Source organism: Mus caroli, chromosome 4, assembly GCF_900094665.2.
Source record: "Mus caroli chromosome 4, CAROLI_EIJ_v1.1, whole genome shotgun sequence".
Classification (NCBI taxonomy): domain Eukaryota; kingdom Metazoa; phylum Chordata; class Mammalia; order Rodentia; family Muridae; genus Mus; species Mus caroli.
This window is the reverse complement of record NC_034573.1, coordinates 60,720,627-60,740,349: the sequence shown is the minus strand read 5'-3', so window position 1 is coordinate 60,740,349 and position 19,723 is coordinate 60,720,627. Positions and strand designations below refer to the sequence as shown.

Here is a 19,723-nt window from a genome sequence, read left to right as displayed (position 1 = left end):
GAAGGGAAAAGGAAAGGGAAAAGGAAATGGAAAAGGAAAGGGAAAAGGAAATGGAAAAGGAAACGGAAAGGAAAGAAATAAATACAGATAATGTTCTTTTGGGACAATTAGTGGAGCATGAAGGTTATCTAGTTGTGGCTGCTAGAGACCCAAACTTAAATTCCCATGCTTGCCTGGCAGGCAGTTTACTTGATGAGCTATCTCCTCAATTCCCTTAACTCCCCAGATATGTAAATTCCCAAAACTCACTGTGAACCTTCTAAATTAGAAGTACTGGAGGCGGAGCCTTCAGAGTTCTGCATTTCAACAAGCTCTTTTAGAGATATTGGGACCCAGTGGTCTCATGCCGAGTATTCTCTAATTTCTACCTCTCAAAGCTACCTGAAGCAGAAGGCATGAGAGTGAAGCAGTGCTAAAAGTCAGTGGAAAGTTCTTGGTAAGTGTGCTTGATTTTCTTTTGCTTGTTAGGTAGAATTTCTGTGGTATCTGGTCCATGAAGAATCTGATTATCAAAGTAGCTGAACTAATTCTTATGGTTCATTTTTTGATTCATACAAGCATATTCATTCTACAAATGTTTGTGTAGCATCTATATTAGGCATTTTTTGATAATAAAGATACAACCCAAAGGAACATTTCCTGGCTGAATGTTGTTAAAAAAGAATAGAGGTGATAATATCAACAATATAACAAAAATCTGCTGTAAGAATCACAAATCAATGTTTTTGATTTACAAAATAAACAAAGTGTATATGTAAGAATGTTCCAGTTAAACTAAGATCAGGGAACAGCTCTCTGAAGATGTGATATTTAGCCTAAACTGAGGGATGGATGAACAGGCTTAACCAAGAAGAATGACACACTATTGTCATTGTGTTTAAGACACTAAAAGGAACAAATACACAGAGAGCAGAGGACAAAGAAAAGTTGTCTAGTCGGTATTAAGACAGTTGATGAAGAACTAAACACTTTGGCTGTAGGATATATAGGGAACCAAGGTGGAGCTGAGTGGGACTTTGGCTCCAGCTATCCTTCATAAAGCCAGGTTGTGCTATGCAGGCTTGGGGTGGAAACTCACTGACAGTTTCACCCAGATCAGATGCCTGGGAGGTACAATAATGATCTACTGAACAAATATGTGCTCTACTGCAATAGTGGCATGACCACTGTTTGGATGGCTTGAGATTGAATCACTATAGGGTGAACGAATCAAAATGAAGCCTAGCAAATCATAGTGAACTGGGAACGTTTCACTTCCAAAGGGTCCCAGTGGAGGCAGTGAGGACAGTAGCAGAAGCAATGGAAACAGAAAGAGCCCACCCATAGAGGCGTCCACTGCCAGAGCCCAAACAAGGAAGTATTCAATGGGCTAGCAAAGACAGTAAAACAGTGATTTAAACAGCTGAGGCCTCATGGCTGTGGCAGGTTGACAAGATTCTGGAATTCCTTCCAAGCTTTCTGGACCCAGAGAGAGCTGCTAGACTTACCAAGTGGGTAAGGAAGAGAGTTAGACCTCAGTGTTCTTCCACGATGACCTTAGGGGAGCCCTTGCTCTTTCTAGAGCTCCTCCCCATCACCAAGCCTCTGAGTTTCTTTCCCTAAGTGTTGCCCTCCTACTGTTCTTTTAAACTGAAAATCCCCTGAGAAATTAAAGCACTGAACTCTCTGTGCCTGTCAGTTCTCTCCTGACAGAGGCAGGTAACAGGGTTCCTTGGTTACAAGGCTAAAGTAACACTGCGCTGTGACCCTGCTTTCCCTCTAAACCCAGGTCAGGGTAGGCATGTGATGTGACTGACACTTCTTACCCCACACATGGCCCCTGGTGACTGGAAGTTGACACCTTCACCAGCCCTCCTCCCCGGGTGTCATCTCTCTAGAAGAGCTGTCAGCACATCTTTGGCATTGCTGACAAATGACTCATTTCCAGCCACAAAAAAAAAAAAAAAAAAAAAAAAAAAAATCTATCTTTGCTTTTTTGAAGTCTCAGAGTCCCTCCCCCATCCCCTGCTCTTCTGACAACTTCACTCTAGCAACTCTTTATGTTAAAGCCAGTGTAATTATGCCAGATAGGGTTCAACACCATTACAGTTCATTCTCAATCACAGATGCTGATATGCCCTGCAATGTCCTGCTTGCCTTAATGTTCCCATGGACCTACAGTCTAAAATCTAGGGTCATAAAACCTATTGTTTCCCCCAATTTGATACGACCCACTATCCTATCCCAGGGCATTGGTTTCCCTTCCTGTGAGACACATTCTTCTCTCTGTCTTCCCAAGGTAAAAAAAAAATCCTCTTCCTCAGCAGTGTCCTTCTTCATGATGTATATCAACATGATCTATCACTTAAGTCAGGAAAGGGGCAAATTCATACTTTACCAACTTGGCTCTATCTCAGCCAGGCTGTCACCAGGCTTTCTTCCTTCTTTTTTCTTGACAACTCTCCAGTGATTAAGGCAATGCCTCTGGATCAAACTGCCATTGCTCTATTCTAGAGTTCTGAAAAATATTTCATTTCCTCACCTCTATTCCTGATCATTCCAGAGACCCCAAAATATTTACTCTAAAATACAGATCGTCTGCGATAACTACTTTTAACACTTTCATATCAACCTGCTGATCCAACTTGGATTCAAAATTGAATCTAAATGCTTCTTGCTTCTCTTGATTCTAGACCACTTCTGTCAGTGTCCTTGGAAAATTCTCCTCTCAGACCACTGTATCTCTTTGATCATTGTTGCATACAATGTCTAGTCTTTTCTTTGTTCAATAACATTTGCTTATTCTTTAGGGCTCAACTTACATCCATGAAAAATTTTATAGCAAACCAGTTTCAAAAGGATCATATGGCTGTCTCCTGAGAGGCTCTGCCAGATCCTTACAAAGACTGAGGCAGATGCTCACAGCCAACCATTGCACTGAGTGTGGGGTCCCAGATGGAGGAGTTAGAGAAAGAACTGAAGGAGCTGAAGGGATTTGCAACCCCATAGGAGGAACAACAATATCAACCAACCAGATCTCCCAGAGTTCCCAGTAACTAAGCCATCAACCAAGAAGTACACATGGCTCCAGCTGCATATGTAACAGAGGATGCCCCAATGAAGGATAATCGAGGGTGGGGAGGTGGGAGTGGATGGTTGGGTGAGTGAAGACCCTCATAGAGGTAGGGGGAGAGAAGATGGGATAGGGGGTTTCCAGGAGGCAGGGAAACTGGAAAAGGAGATAACATTTGAAATATAAACAAAGAAAATATCCAATTAAAAAAAAAAGGATTGTTGCTTGCTGACAGGAGCCTGATATAGCTGTCTCCTGAGAGGCTCGACAGTGCCTGATAAATACAGAAGTAGAAGCTGACAGCCATCCATTGGACTTCATGGGTCCCCAATGAAGGAGCTAGAGAAAGGACCCAAAGAGCTAAGGGGGTTTGCAGCCCTATAGGAGGAAAAACAATATGAACTAACCAGTACCCCCCAGGTAATAAACCACCAACCAAAGAGTACACATGGAAGGACGTATGGCTCCAGCCCCATATGTAGCAGAGGATGGCCTTGTCAGTCATCAATGGGAGGAGAGTTCGTTGGTCCTGTAAAAGCTTGATACCCCAGTGTAGAGGAATGCTAGGGCCAGGAAGCAGGAGTGGGTGCGTTGGTGAGTGGGGGAAGAGTAAGTGGATAGGGGGTTTTCCGGGGGAGGGGATAGGGGGTTTTTGTAGGGGAAACCAGGAAAGGGGATAACATTTGAAATGTAAATAAAGGAAATATCTAATAAAAGAAAAAAGAATCAGCACAGTCCAAAGCCAAAAATAAAGAATTAAGTGGTCACTGTGAGGCTCACAGGTTCTATGTTTCCTTCTTCCTGCCTCAGACTTCATTAACATACCGGTTCCTTGTCTTCTCTCTTTTTGAGCTTTGAATTGAGGTGTTAGGTGGCTGTATGTCAAGAGACACTATCAGCACAAGATGAGAAACAATGGCACTCATTTTCAGTGCTGCCCCTCAGCTGGGATATGGCTACTGATGCTGTGCCTCAAGGCCTTCTGTCATAACATGCATTTTAGTATTTGACACCTCAGAGAAACTAAGACCTGTAGAGCAAATAGATAAGCAGGTAAAGATGCAAGTGAACAGCCCCAGGAGAGTTCTCTGACTAGTAACTGTGGCTCAATATTTAGTAGGCATGTCTTGCTTTTCCATTGGCTGATGATATGAAACGAACTGCTCCAGAAATAGAATAGCTAGCAAACATTTATTTCAGATATAAGAAAAGATGAGCAGGAGGGGTTTCTGATCTGTGGAATACTAACTCGAGCATCCAGTTCCAAAATGTCCTCTTCACTCATCTCCTGCCTTGCACTTGCATGTCACTTGGGTAGGGAAATGTTGCTCCCTGTCAGTCAGATGCCTCAGCCCCCAAAACTGAGCAGAGTGCTTCTCAGAATACCCAGCACAATATTCTCTTGTAATCTTGACTTTTTCATAGCAGTGACTTATTTTTCTGAGGACAAAAAGCCCTGTGCAGTAGACACAGGCTTTTTTTGAGATACCCCTCTGCAGGGCAGAAACTAACTTCTGACAAGGTCCTTTGGTCAAATAAGTCACAATGTTCATCACAGTTTCAAAAGGAGGTGGTTAGACCCAGCCTTTCAATAGCAAGATATAAAAATTTTGCATCTGCCTTTATAAAATACTACTAGTGGTTCTGCTAGAACTATCATGACATTTAGAAGCAACAGTAGTGTAGACTCCACTGCATTAGTCATAGAAACAATACAGGGAAAGGTGATTGAGAGCTTAAGCTATTGAGAAACTTCCACTGATGTGGCTGAGTAGGAACTCCCATATTGTCATGTCTCCATTGTACTCTGCAAAGCCACAGAGAACTAAGTAAATGAATTTCACAAGCCCGGGTGGCACATGTATAAACTGGGACACTCTGAAAGAGTTCTAGGAAAGCTATGAGCACCCCTGGGCTTCTTTTCTGAGTAACCTGAAATGAGGCTCTGACTTCCTCCTGTCATTTTCTGTCCCTTCCCAGAGGGAGGTCACACGAAGTCATTTTTTTTTTAAAACGGTAGAAGCAAGAGGATGAAAGTTCCTTGTTGCTTTGGCCATCATAAGTCATGGTTACTCATGGGGCATAAGGGACACTGGGGGTGGGCACGCTGAAGACGATGCAACAGCAAAGTCTATACTATACATGAAAAGATGATTTCTAACAGAATACATTTCCCATTGTTTTCCTTCTACTGTTCATTTTCATTCTTTTTTTTTTTTCTACCTATGTGGGTTTTTGTCACCACAAGATGTGTATGTCATCTCCCCCCACCTGTGTTCACTGATCTAAAGAAAAAAAAATAATCCAATGTTTTGTAGCATTTTCAGTTGCTAATTCTCTTACTGTCTCTTTTATAATCCTACAACCTAGGAAAAGACTGTATATTGTCTCCTCTTGACCTTCATTATTTCATGTGAATTTCTGATACAATCAACATTGCACAAAATTAATATACATAAGAGCCTACTCATGGATGGGCTTTCACTGACACACTTAAACATCTCATTATTAATAATGTTTCATTTTGCTAATGTAATACACACATGCATACACACATATACATACCTCAGACACAGTGCCTGTCATCTTTAGTTGTTATATAATATAATCAACTGTCTCATTATAAGCACAAAATAATATTCAAAAATGAATAAAAACATCTACATATAACATTGCACACACATATATCATAGATCTGATCAAAGATTGATCCTCTTATCACCACTTGCTCTATTTCTTCTCAAATCCAGATTGTACTCAGATAACTATCATTTTAGAAATCTCCTAAAAACACATGAGCCTTTTCTTTTTAAACATAAACCTTTTTGTGTAGATAACTCTCTCAGCCAAATGACCACAACCTGCCTCTTGGCCCAAACTCACCACAGTGGCCACAAGCATGGACTCTAGAAACACTTCTACAATCTTTAATTGGACCCAACTTGGACATAGACATTATTCCAGAAGTCTCAATAGACCATGCAGAAACACTTGAGAATGAACAACTGCTAACTGTGAGAGCAAAGGTCCTATACCAAGGGAGGAAGAGACCCAGAACCATGACCTCAGCTCTAATCTGAGCTCTTGCACAGATTTGCAGGACAAGAGTATCATGGCAATTTCATCACTCTCCAGTGATGATTTTCCTAGCTGTCAACTCAGAGGTTTGGCTTGTCAGGTTCCTTTTCAAGGTTTTCAAAGCTCTAACTTAAAGAATGTGAATGATTAGGAATAGAAACTACAAGTTAGAACCATTAAGTTGAATAAATACAGTCACTGAACACTTCTACTTAAATGCTATAGGAAAATGTGTGGACATTTTAGAGAAAATAACATAGTTCAAGTCCCTGCTTTGCCTAGGTTTAAAGAAATCTACAATTGTCAGCATAGCAGCTATCTATGGCCAGGTGTTGTGGTTAGTACAGGAACATAGACTCACACACTAAGTTTTTCCACTAAAGAAAATCGGCATGCTTCTTCTTCTATCCAGCATCCAATTTCAAACCCTGGTTTACAAACATCTCAAATTCCAAGAAACACAGAGTAAACTGAAAAGCTGCTGCCTGAATCATCAGGGTTTTTGGCACAGGACCTCCATTTCCAATAGGGTAGGAAGGACTGAACCATCGCAAGCCTCCTTGAGGACAGGCAGTATTGCATGGCACTGATACTTAATTTTATTACTTTTACTCATCCAGCCTTTGGTACTTCAGCTCATTGGGTTCCAGCTGCGAATAATTGGTAGAGCTCCCACTGATTGCTGATTAGCTGCTTTTGATTAGGGCCTAATGACTTCATTTGGCCCCTAATCTGGGGGGATGAGTTACAGGACTGCCAGCTAACTACTCAAACTGAATTATATTTTTCCAAGCCCCGAAGACATCATGTAAACTCCCCAAATGCAACATACCCACCTCCTGTTCCCTTTCCTCTTCCTTGAAGCCTCCGTACCACCCTGCACAGAAGCAAGACAAGCAGGAAGCCTATGACCTAGCTTCTCGCTCCTAGGGCAGATATCACATGAAAGAGGCCAGGGAGCCAACAGCCTTGCTCCTAGGAGGAAAGCAGCCCTGCAGAACTAGTTCAAGTATGGTACTCTAAGGAAAGTCTTGGTATGTGAAAATCTCCCTGGAGCCTTCCACACTCACAGTTTGCCTTCTTTGGAAGATGTGCTGTCCTTTGGTCTCTGCCTACTAAGCCTTCTACATGTGACTCACAGCAAGGTCAGAATAATAATTTATTTCCAGAATTCCAGCTAATTATTCCTAATGAGCATCTCTGACACTGCCTCTATACCCCCAAATGACAATCATATACAAAGAAGCCAGTCAGTCTGGGATACACAAACATTGCTGCAGAATTCCAGTTAGAGTTCCCACTTAATACACAGATTCTCAGGCTTTGGAGTTCTACTTAAGAAGAACTTTGTTTAGTTTCACTGTAAAGTAAGCAATTTAACTAGCATTTGGCTAATATTTACAGTGCATGAAATGTTGTTAGAATCCAAAGAAACACAGATGACCCAAATTCCATCCTTTAACATGAGAAAACACTACTCAAACTCTTTAAAGGCAATTTTGTTGACTAATAGTCATCGGTCTATACACATCGTCTAGAATCTGCTATGATAAAATGCAATCACATACACATATATGTCTATATATGTATATGTGTGTTTCTGTGGATGTATGTTTGTGAATATAAATCACATATGTGAAATTAGCTAAACATAGCTGGTATATGTTTGTATATATATATGTGTGCGTGTATATATATATATATATATCATGATGCATACAAACATGCATATTTATACACATATGTATGTGTACATAAATGTGTGTGTGTGGTAACAAAAGTAGTCTCTATCCCCTCAGCACTAACTGTGTTCCCTGCAAGTCAACTGCTATTAAGAGTCATTATATTTCTACTTAAAACAATATTTTATATTCCTGTGTAGCCATTGTTAAATTAGGAAAGCAAAATAATGGAATCAAAATGTAATGTTTTCCTGCCCAAGAGATGGCTCCAGCAGTGCTCATCATGGATTCATGAAATATAAAGAGCCTAGAGTAGCACCTTGCAAAACAGAGAAAGTCTAGAAAGATGTGCGTTGGGCATAGAGTGATAGCAGGCAAATAGCTCACAAAACTTCAGAAAAGTTCCCATGGCTAAGACAATAATCCACACAGGCTATTCTAGGACTGCAAATTCAAAATTCCCAGATTAATATCCATTGATTTCACACTGAGTTTAATCTGGATGTCTGGCAGGACCTCAGTGCTGTGTGTAACCCTTACCTGGCTTCCACTAGTGTTTGTCAGATGCCAGACCTTAGGCAGGTTCTCCTTAAACCAATGACTGGTTGCCTCATTTCATGCTGTTTGTAATCTACAGTTATCAGCTACTGTTGCGTGGCTGCCATATGCTTAGAAAGGAGCATAGTGCTGTGGGAAAGAATAAACATTAATGACTTATAGTTCACAGCTCTAATTCTCACTACCATCACAGCTATAAAACATTGAGCAAACTATTTTTTTTTTTTATAAAATCTACTTCCTATCAATAAAAAGAATATTCTGGGAGCTAACCATGGTTCAGTGGTTAAGAGTACTGGTTGATCTTCCTGAGGACCCACGCTTAGTTCTAGTCCTATATGATAGCTGGTAACTGTCTCTTACTCCAACCCCAAAGGGATCCAGTACCATCTTCTCACCTCTGTGGGTACTGTATGTATGCTGTGCATGGATATGCAGGCAGGCAGAGCACCATCACACACTCAAATTAAAATAAAGGTTAAAATTTAAGAAGAACTATTGTATCTCTTTCTCAAACTTTTTTGAGAATTACAAACATAAGGGACTAACAAATTTTCTGACACTTGGTAGGTTGGTGCCTTATTAATGGTAAATACTATTACCTCCTCCTATTTATTTATAGCTACTTCACTTAACAGAATATATTTCCTTGCTAGCTGGCAGCATATCATTTTAGGGATATTTGTATGTATAACATGAAACACTGTGCCTGGAAACATAGCAAATGTTTAATAAACAGCCACTAATGGGAGAATAAGCAAATGGCAGCTTCTAATTGGTAGCTCAATTAACTGAAATGATAACTCTTGATTTGGGTCTTAGAGAAATATGGGAGGCAATTTGAGATAGTTTACAAGCCAAGGCAAGTTTACATGGAGTGCTAACGTACTTTAAACGTCTCGGAAACATCAAGAATTTTGCAATAGAAGATTGATACATATACATAATTGGTAAGAGGCAGAATACAACTTAGAGAACATTGTTAATATGTTTGATAACTAGTATTAAGTAGAAGCATACGCAAAATGACATAGTAACAGGCATAACTTAGGAATATCAGTTGGGAAGGTAATAAAACATGGATTGAGTTTGTACCATCTCTTATAGCCCCATGAGGAAGACGTAGAAGTTTAGCTTAACCAGTAGAAGCCATGACTCTCCATTAGTGAGCAAAGAATTTGGAGCTACAGCTGTCCAGTGAAGAAACCTGCAATCTTTATATTTAATGTGTAACAGCCTAGTTTTGATATCTTTATCTTCTTTTCCCTGTACAAGATGAGAAAGTTTAGGGAACAAAAAATGATAAAACTTTACCAATTTCATATTCTTGAATTTTACAGATTAAAATTTCTCTTTCGAAAAATGAAACTCTGGGAGAGGAATTCAAATAACCATGATTCCTTTGGGTATTGTTAATGTACTTTAGGTAGACAACTACTATGCTGTGGTAGTGTGGTGTGTGTGTGTGTGTGTGTGTGTTTGTTATTTGGATATGGGTATGGAAGGAGCATTATATACTTAAGGATCAGAGAAGACATCTGGCCTTCCTGCAAATTAGGCTTGTGCAGAATCTCTCTGGTTCTATTGCTTTATCATGTCTTCCTCACTCTCTACTATTTATGAGGAGAACTGCCCGGACTTGAGTACTTGCCAAGTATTAGAAACTATGCTAAGCATTTTGCATACATTATCTAATTCAGTCCCCAAAATTATCCCAAGAGCACTACCATATAAAATAAACCTTAAATCAGAGAGGCCAATTAACTTGCCCAGTGTCACACTGTAAATTGATGGCACACTATGGTTATTGAGAATATCTCTGTGCCCCCAAAATTTATTTTTTCACTTTATTTTCTTATGTGATAAGGACTTCTGGGAGCTACTCTGGGTGGTAGAGACCATTCTCTCAACTATAAAAACAAGAGACCATAGCGAGTAATCATGTCTCTGTGTATTTCACTTTGAATTCCTAAAATATTAACACAGCTTCAAAATACCTTCAGCATTTTTTTAAGTCTAAGAATATACTCACTGTGGATGAGCTAGATGGCTCAGCAGGTAAAGTACTTGCTGCCCAAGATTGATGACCGGGTTCAATTCATGGAAAGCATGTGTAAAGATGGTAGGAAAGAGGCAACTCTGACCTCCATATTCATCCTGGGGCATAGAGCCTGCCACCAAATCATGCATATGCAATAACAAATAAAACTAAAAATATAAATGCACAATTATACATAACACAGAAGATCCAAGGCAAAGTTTTTAAAATGAGAGAATCAAGAAACGCAGAGTCTAGATGGAAAACTAGTCTACCCAAACAGCTAAATCAGCTTTGAGCATCCTGTTAAATGAACAGGAAAAGAAAATCAGTTGCTTGATAAACAGAACTTATAAAGAAAATATATCTAAACTCCTCAGAGAAATCTAAAGCATAGTCCCATCAAAGATGACAGTGTAGTCAATGGACAAACATAAAGAACTGGCCATGTGCCAGTCACAGAGCTAGGGACAGTGAAATATCAGAGAAATAAGCAGTGCTTGTTTTCTGGTAGAAAGGCAATGGTTTTTGTTTGTTTGTTTGTTTGTTTTTGCTTTTTAATTTCTAGGTTTAAACATTTCAACCATAGCCTAATGTTGGAGAAGAAAGGCATCAGGCAAGCTAGAGCAAGGACCTGAGAGACCACATCCACAATGGTAAACACCATGCAGAGAGCAAATGGGAAGTAGAATGAGGCCAGGAACTCTCAAAGCCCACAGTCTGTTGTATTCCCCCAGTAGGGCTGCACTTCTTTATTACCTCCCCCAAGCAATGGCACCACTGGAAGACAAAATGGTCAAATAAAAGAGGCCAAAGGGGACATTCTCCTGAAAACAACCACAGTTAATAACTGGGTCCCAAATGAAGAAGAGGAAGTTGAAGAGCCAAAATCCTCAGGAGCCAAGCATTCCTCATATGCCCAGATATGTGAAGAGAACAGGAGAAATAATAACAATAATAGTAAGAGGAAGATAGGAGGAGGTGGAGGTGGAGGAAGAAGAGGAGGAGGAAGAGGAAGAGGAGGAAGAAGAGGAAGAGGAGGAAAAGGAGGAGGAAGAGGAGGAGGAAGAAGAGTGAGAGGAAGAGGAGGAAGAGGAGGAAAAGGAGGAGGAGGAAGAGGGAGAGGAAGAGGAGGAAAAGGAGGAGGAGGAAGAGGAGGAGGAGGAGGAGAGAAGTAAAGTGGTAAAGTCATGGAAGGGCAGGATTTTAAAAATCACACAAAAAGGTCTTTTGTGTGTGTGAGGAAGATTGGTGGTTCTAAGAGATAAAAGAGGGAAAGGTTAATTAGGGTCAGGATGTTAAGTGCCTTAAGTTCTTTGCTAAAGGATTTGACTTTATCCCACATGCACCTTATGGCCATACAGTCTGTACCACATGACCAGTCTGGTGCTGATTTGATTTTATTCATCTGAATGAGAACCAGGAGGTATGCATTCCTGGCGAGCTTAACAGCACCTCACTTACAGAAACTGTGCTTTAAAAGTGGCTACAAAAACAGGCTACAGTCTGTTGAAAAATACCACCCTTACCACCTTAAGATGCTTTCCTCTTCCTGACACCCTTTCTCTGTCCTCATCTCACAAATTCATCAACACTTACAGAAGACTGTTATGTTAGGAAATACTACCCAAGGAAGTCTGAATACCATGTGGGTTACTTCTGAGTGTTAGATTCTCCTGTGTATTTGAAACTATACTATTCAAAAAGAAAACAAAAATGCCGTTTTCTCATTGCCTGACTTGGAGAAAAAGTTTAGGAAGCCAGAAAGATTGAGAAATGAAATAAAAAAAAATCCCTACTCCTTCCTTCTAAAATATTTTGGGAACACACTAATAAAATTTCACTGAATTCGTTTGTAAAAGAACTTGAAGTCAAAACTCCATCTTTTACAAAAGTGCATGCCATTCCTGTAGAGATATGTACTCACACAGTTAGGCAATTGGACCTTAGTTTGTGGATAGAATCACTTGCCTAGCGTTTGGTAGGCTCTGGGATCAATGTGCATGGTCTACAAGAGACAAATACAAATAGAAGCAATAGTTCGTACACTGGATCAATATTGCGACATTAGAGTCAGGAACACTGAGGCTTTGCCTGTGTACTTGGAACCTGTTTCTCTGTGTAGAAAATTGGTGATTAGTATCAAATGGGGTGATACACCAAAACCTCTTCCTTTTCCTGGAAACAGTCATTCAGGTTGAAAGAAGCGATAGTACACACACTAAGGGATAATTTTTCTTTAATGGTCTCCTTTTATTTCCAAACACAAATGAAACGACACAGTTCACATTGGATGGGTAGTTGTTCTTCTTATTCACTATAGGAAGCCAAAGTGGCTCCTCTGTTCAGCAGAGACTTTTCTCTCACTTAAAACATGGGTGACAAGTCAAAACTAGAGCATCTCAGAAAAGCCCACTTTGCCTGACCTCAATGTGTGGGTGATAGCTACTTTGAGGATTGCTCCCACTCTGGAAGATTTTTTGGTAGGCACACTTGGCTCTGTCTTCGTCAAATCTGTGTGCTAGAAAAGACAGAGTTTCTATCATTTTTCTTCCAAGGTACATCTTGAAAGAGATTATTGTTCATCTCTCAGCTTTGTCTGACGATCGTAGAGGGCATTCATGCTTTAGGAATTCATAGTGAGCAGGTGAGTCTATGGGAATAATAAGCCTAAAAGGGATGAACTGTGGCCCTTTGAAGGACTGGGAGTACATCCTTTCTTTGTGAATCCCATCTTCCTTCAGAAAGAGGAAAAGCTGATAAATTCCTGATGGAAATGGAGGAGAAAAAGTACTGGGCAGACTGGGATTCTGGTATGGAGAAGAATCTGAGGATCTCCTTACCTAGGCCTCCTTAATCTCAGATCTCTAAACTCTACCCTACTTCTTGCATCAAAATTACCGTGAGTGGCTGATAAATGTGCCAGAGATTACGGTTGAGCATATTGGCAAATTTGGCGAAGACTTCAGTTGTCTTGTAACATGGTCCTCTTTTACATTGTTGACAGTCTTTTTATGTCTTGATATCTTTAGTTTCTATGCGAAAAGGATCTTCCTGAATCCCTGCCAGGCTACATAGGAAGGGATGGCTGTGTTCAGAGACAGGAAATGGATTAGCACCATAATCGGTTTTATCTAGAAAGACCTCTTATCTAGTTTGGATATTGAATTTTCTAAGAAGAAGTCTCCTGAACAGAACAGAGCTTCTTCAAGAAAAGTAAATAAAAAAGATAATACCTTTTAAATTACCATAGAAATCAATAGCAATAAAGGGGGAGTTTAGAACAAGCCTCTCTTGGCTGTCCAGCTAATAAGAATGAAATCCAGCCACATCAGTGAGGCACCAGTTGCGACTATAATCTACAACAGGCTGGAGAGGATTAAACAGGTGTGGATGGTTCTAGAAAGAAAGGAGAACGTCTTATAGAAATATTTGAATGCTGAGGATAGAGGTATATTCATTGCAGTATTGGAAGAAGAGTGGAAAAATCACAGCTGGGCTGGGCTTCAGCTCACATATCTGATAGATAGATCATACACAGTCAAATTTTCTCCTTGCATCCTGCTAGGTGCATTTGGCACAGGTCTTGCTACAGGCTATGTTCCAACCTGTGTTGTCAGGAATAGGATGCAGGTGATGGGAGAACCATGGGTCCCAGGAAGATCAAGGTACATGCTTTTATGCCTCAATTAAACTTCTGCTTGTAAGGCTTACAAACATAATTTAACCTTTCTCTGCTGGGCTGGGCTAAACACAAAGACAGGCATTGGGTCTTTTGAAACACGGCTCCCTTGAGCTTCTCATAATTAATAGTTCCCTCCTGCTCTACGGAGGAATGTTTTGGTATACACCATGGAGTGCATGCAAGAATGGAAGCTGTAGTAGTCAGCATAGACTGGCTGCTGAAGACTGTCTGTCACAGCCTGATAAGGCTTCAAGACACAAATGCTTGAGAAAAGGAATTAGGAGATAATGTTCAAACCAGAGAGAGAGAGATGAAAAGGAGGAGGGGAGGGGAGGTGGCAATTTACCTTGTGTGTTGTAGGGGAAAGGATGACCACTTTATGTAAGAGAATCTACATCATGATGTGTTCTGATTTTGAAACTTTCGGTGCTGCCTTTGGACTCTGTGAAAGGTCTCAAAACTGACCTTTAGGTGAGAATCAGAAAACAAGATATCACTGAAAGACTGCTACAAAGACTCTATATTCCCTTTTCTGGAAAATTTTATGACAATATACTTTCCCAGGCTCATAATGATGCACTGATAATCTTCCCACGGAAGCCTGAGTTCATCATCATCCAGCCACTCAAGCAGAACACTTGTATTAGCCAGGGTTCTTTAGAGTCACAGAACTAATAGGATGTCTCGCTATATTGAGGGAATTTATTGTGATGACTTACAGTGTATAGACAAACTACTCCAACAATGGTCAGCTGTGAATGGAAAGTCCAAGAATCTAGTGGTTGCTCAGTCCCATGAGGTAGGCTATTTCAGCTGGTCTTCTGTAGAAGTAGGTTTCAGCAGATGTGCTGGCAAGTAATTACAAGCAGATAAAGAAGAACAAATTTTCCTTCTTTCAATGTCTTTATGTAGGCCTCCAGTAGAAGGTGTGGCTCCGATTAAAGGTGTGTACTACCACTCCTGGGTCTGAGACTTGCTTTGTCCCAGGCTGACTTTGAACTCAGAGATATCCTTGCCTCAGTCTCTTGGGATTAAACGTGAGTACTATGTTGCCTGGGCCTAAGCTTTTCATGGTCACTATACCTCATGATCTCCATGTCAAAATCCAACTCAGAAACTTGTGTTTTCCAGCCTCAAGATCTGGATCACAGTTGAGCTCTCTGATTCTGGATTGTAGTTCATTCCCGATACAGTCAGGTTGATAGCCAGGAATAACCATTACACTTGTATTTTCTTTCCATCTTATTATGGGTTACTGAATGGCTTTGGATGCCCCATAGGTGGAACCGTGCCTCTGACACAGAAAGTCTGAAGGTAACACAGAGGACAGAGGAACCACAGAACCAGTTAGGCTTAAGAAATACAGATAAAAATGTTTGCTTGATTTTGCTGAAAAACAGAGGAGCAGGCAACATGGAAAGGAGTGAATGGAAGAGAATATTGGAGATTTGCTTGCTGCTGTGTACTTGACCTTGGTGCAGCAGGAGTCAGAATCTTAATGATCTTGGAATAATGCTATTCAGGCCACCTGTATTGACAATGACAGGATTCCTAGGTGAAGGGATTATATGGTCTAGTTAAAATTGACTAAGGAAGTAGTAATACAATGCTGTGTTCTTACAACATGACAATTGGAGCTATAGAAGTTCAAGACCATCCTCAGACTCACTGTATATGGAGGGACAGCTTGGGCTACAAGAGACCCTGTCTTAGAAAAAAAATAATAAAATTAAATTAAAACTATAATTAACAACAATAAAACTGTGGGTGTAAAGAAAACACTTTGGAAGAACAATGGAGACATTCTTGGCCTGCACACTTTAGGATGTACATTTGGCCCCACAGTCAGATTTATAGAGCTTTTCAGTGTCTGTTATAGTTCAGCAAACTAAGGGGTATGTACCAACCAGAAGCAGCACAAATGCCAAGATTGGCCTTTTAGTGCTACACGTATGGTGACAGGGTAGGTGAGAGACTGCCAAAGTCTTACCTTCTTAACATGTTAACTGATTTTCAGGATCTTCAAGAAAGTCTGCCTGGTTGCAGAATCCATTTAGTCCTCCAGTGAATCTTGCCACCTCCTTTCCTGGGGCTTTGGAGGACCTGCCTGCTCATTCAATCAGGAGCTGAGAGACCTGCAGAGGGGAGCAGGCTGCTTGCTCTGCACAGCAGCACCTCCTCCCTCATAATAGAAATCAGATTCCCAACCTCAAAGAGGGTTTGAATCATCTCGTTTAATGTTCTCTGTATTTGAGTGTTCACCCCATGCTGTATCTGATCCCTAAGTAACACGGAGTCACAGACTTTGAGGGTGAGGGGAAACAAAGAAAAGAGGGGAAAAAAGTATATCCTAAAGAAAAACGTTCAATGCTTTTACATCAAATAGCTCATTCACCCTGAAGGCCTGGCGAACTCCGGGAGTCCAGCGCCAGTGGTAAATAAGGCTGGCAAGCCACCGCATGCTCCAAACCCCAGCTTTTATTGTCTCTTGAGTGAATGCTGGAGCTGGAGAGCTGCAAAGGAGGCACGTGAGCACACAGCTGCCTGTGCAAAGCTGGGCTACCTCCTTCCGGAAGAGTCAGGGAGCCACCCCTTCAAAGTTCGGTTTTGAAAGCTTCCAGCAACTTGAAAGGCAGCTCAGAAGTGTTTGCAGGCACACAGGCTGCCCAGTGGGCTCTGGTAGAGCTGGGCCCTTGCTTAAAAAACTACAGTATGCAGCCTGCAGCGGGACCTGGCCCGGGTATACCAGGAACCACCAACTTAGTGCAGACACTTTACATCATATCCACAGGACATCCCTGCAGTCTTCAAAGTTCTCCTTCTGAAGCCCGTGGGCTTGCCTGATTCATGCAAGGGGGAAAAACACAGCAGAGTCAGGGGCGTTGAGAGAAGAAGAAGAAAGAAAGAAAGAAAGAAAGAAAGAAAGAAAGAAAGAAAGAAAGAAAGAAAGAAAGAAAGAAAGAAAGAAAGAAAGAAAGAAAGAAAGGGAAAGAACCCTAAAATCTTTCAAGAGAAAAATTAAGCTGAAACTCCAGAATGGAGAGGTTTTCTCCCTCCATGCCTGGCTCTGTGTATTCTAACTACAGTCTGGCTAATTCCAAGAACGATAGGTATCAAAGAATTGAGGTAAATGAAACCAGGGAACTGGGCTAGTGACAGAACAGAACTGTGACGGCTTCCTAAAGGAAACCACATTTCTTCTTTAGGAGACTTGAATGATGAGAAGTGTGATTCTTATCCACCCCCAAGAAGGCTCTATACACAGAGCTTATTTCCAAGTTCCACCAAGGAATGCATCATATAGATTACATTTGATATCACAGATGAGAAAACCAACTGCTTAAGAGGTTAGGTGACATATTCAAGCCAACAGAGCAGCTAATGCTGGACACTAGGCTTTAAAGACTATCTGTTAAGACATTGCCATTTTAAGACATGCCATTTTCCTGCTAATCCTTAAGTAGATAGACAGGTGAAATGAACAAAGGAAAAGAGAACAGCTAGCCAAGTCAGGTTTTAATCTAGGACCGTAACAAAGATCTGCAGATCACTATGCAGATACTATTACTCCATTAAATAAACAATGGCATTACGCATTTATACACACAACACAGGAATGACTTCAATCAAATGGAGAGAATATGCAAGGCCCTTTAGAAAATGTTCTAAATATTAAGGTAAGGGAGGGAGTGGTCCGATGATACTGGGAATCCATAGTGTACTAGGGAAGCAGTATGTGGCAGAGACAGAAAGGAGATGGAGAAGAGTAGAAAGAAGCCAGTACTGGTAGACCAGCTAAAGCTGGTGTGCATGTGTGCAATGATGTCCAGATGATGCCCAGTGTTTACCTAGTAGTGAAGACCAGTCACCAAGGCACCAACCCTGCTGGTTCATAGTTTGCTGCTATCTCTTTCTCACTGTGCAACTCTTTGCAGATCAATCTAGATCCGTGGGAACCAATGTTTCTGACCTCTGTGAGCACTGGCACACATATGCACACAGACACACACACGTGCAGGTACACACAGACACACACAGACACACACACACACACACACACACACACACACACTACAATATTGAGCAAATAAAAATAAATTTAAAAAATGCATAGAACATTATTTAGCACATTTTTGAGTGATGAATCACTCAAATCTTAGTTGTTTATATTCTCATTGTGGTTATTAGGCATTTGTCATTCAGTCCTCTCGAGGGTCACATAAGGAAACTGAGGCACAGAAATTTTATATGGTTGGCTGGAGTCCACTAATCTAGTAAACAAAAATTCAGGCCACCCCATTCTGGCTCATTCTCTTTATGCATCTGTACAGTGTCACCTCCAGCACCATCGATTAAAAGTTATGAGACTGTAGAGAATTGGAGTGTTGCAAATGAACAGCCAAAATTATCTTCTGCTGTCTTTAGTCTCATTAATAGCCATTTATCATCCATCCCACTATCTGCCCTAGCATCCTTGTGACTACCAGAACTTTTGGAATATATTAATATATATTAGCAGACCACTAGCTTCTACCAACCCAGAAGCTGATAATGTCATCAGATTGCAGTGGAGAGTATAGCAAAGGCTTCAGTGATCTGTAGTCTACTTACTCTCCAGTGACCCTAACAACATATTAGATAAATAAATTAATTTATGGTTATCTTCTGTTCTGCTCCTACAAAAAGTTCATATAAAATACCTTCACAGCTAGACATGCTATTCTGGGTCAGCTAACCCCTGTTCCTCAGCCATGGTAATTTATATCAGGCTTAGTATAAACTATCATGTATAATCTTTGAAGCAAGAGCTATGATCTGAACTGAAAAATAATTTATAAACTTGGACCGATTTTATTTTCCTCTTTCAATCACTGCCTCTTTATTATCCGTCATGTGAAAATCTGGAAGCAACCAAAAGGTCTCAGTCGAACAAAAACACTACAAAAAGAAAATTACTATCAGAGGTTAGCTATTGTTTTATTTTATTTTATTTTATTTTATTTTTTTAGTATAGAATAGAGTTTATTTAGGGTGTGGGGAGGGGAGTTAAGAGAGTAGTAGAGGCACAGAAAGGCAGAGAGAAGGAGAGAGTAGAGGCAGACATAGAGGCAGGCCATGACAGAGAGGGAGAAGAAGAGGGCAAGAGAGAAGAGAGAAGCAGGAGTGTAAGAGTGAGGCTGGCTATTTTAACAAACTTCTCATTCAGTACAAAACTCAGAATTTCCTGAATATCTGCTGACTTAAGAGTGTTACTGCTTTTGAGGAGTCTCCTGGTCTGTAATGTCACAGACCCACCTGTCAGGTTCCTCCTCCTCCTCCTCTTCCTCTTCCTCCTCTTCATTATTTTATTGAAAATAGACTTTGTTTTCATATAATACTTCATGATTACAGCTGTGTTTCCTCTATTTGTCTCAGTTCATCCCTGCCTCTACTACTGGTCCATTCCCTTTCTGTCTCTCATTATAAAACAGTCTTAGAATTGGGAACAAAACATCCATGGAAGGAGTTACAGAGACAAAGTTTGGAGCTGTGACAAAAGGATGGACCATCTAGAGACTGCCATATCCAGGGATCCATCCCATAATCAGCTTCCAAACGCTGACACCATTGCATACACTAGCAAGATTTTG

General features: G+C 40.7%; 1 long non-coding RNA gene across 1 annotated transcript in view; it reads left to right on the top strand.

Moving 5' to 3' along the window:
* Positions 1-370: 370 nt before the first annotated feature.
* LOC115030894 overlaps positions 371-19,723 on the top strand; it is a 62,445-nt gene continuing 43,092 nt past the window's right edge. The window contains exon 1 of the long non-coding RNA XR_003836489.1: positions 371-436. This is a non-coding gene — a long non-coding RNA (uncharacterized LOC115030894). The remainder of the gene's footprint in view (positions 437-19,723) is intronic.